Source organism: Bicyclus anynana, chromosome 15 (assembly GCF_947172395.1).
Source record: "Bicyclus anynana chromosome 15, ilBicAnyn1.1, whole genome shotgun sequence".
Classification (NCBI taxonomy): domain Eukaryota; kingdom Metazoa; phylum Arthropoda; class Insecta; order Lepidoptera; family Nymphalidae; genus Bicyclus; species Bicyclus anynana.
In genome coordinates, this window is record NC_069097.1 from 4,780,936 (window position 1) to 4,781,761 (window position 826).

The window sequence follows — 826 nt, forward strand, 5'->3', positions numbered from 1 at the left end:
GACTGTGCCGGTGTGAAATCGTGTGTGCGAGGAAGTGATGTGCATCAGTCGTGGGTTTTTCGTTCATCGCTACACGCCCCCCTGTCCGCGCGCAACATCGGGAGTGTTACGAAAGAAGTTGCCAAGCTATAGATCAACGAAGCAGTTCCAAATTACACTAGTTCTCAGTAAACACATTATACATGAGTTAATTATAAAATAAAATGAACGTCTGGTTAACAAAGGATCTATTTTCATCTGCAGATCCGGAAAATTATTACAAAGGGAAGTAACTATGCTCTGCTGTTATTTCCCGTTTCGAAATAATTGCTCTTGGAAAATTCAACTCCTTTCCTTTCATAGATTGAGCTTACTTACAGCAGCAGAATAAATAGACATGATAAAGTTAAGTGATAGTTAATATAAAAGCGCAGAAATGATTTTAGTGTTCCGTATACAAACTAATAAAACTAACACAATTTAAAAAAATATTTTAATAATTTTACTTTGGATAGCGGAAGCCTCTGATTTCGTCCGTTGTTTTTTTACAGCTTGATTTTTCCCAAAAAAAAGTAGTTGGTTGTTGCTCTATCATCTAGTGGAATTCCCATTAAAATCAGTCCAGTTTGAGATTAGCCCGGACGAACAGACAGACAGACAAAAGTTATATATTTATTATATAACTTTTGTCTAGTATATTATTATAGTTATAAGTATATTATAAAATATTATAACACTAATATATAAATATGAAAGTTTGTGTGTAAGTGTGTATGTTTGTTCCTCCTTTGCGTTACGGCTACTGAAGTGATTTGGCTGAAATTTGGAATAAAAACAGATTTTACTC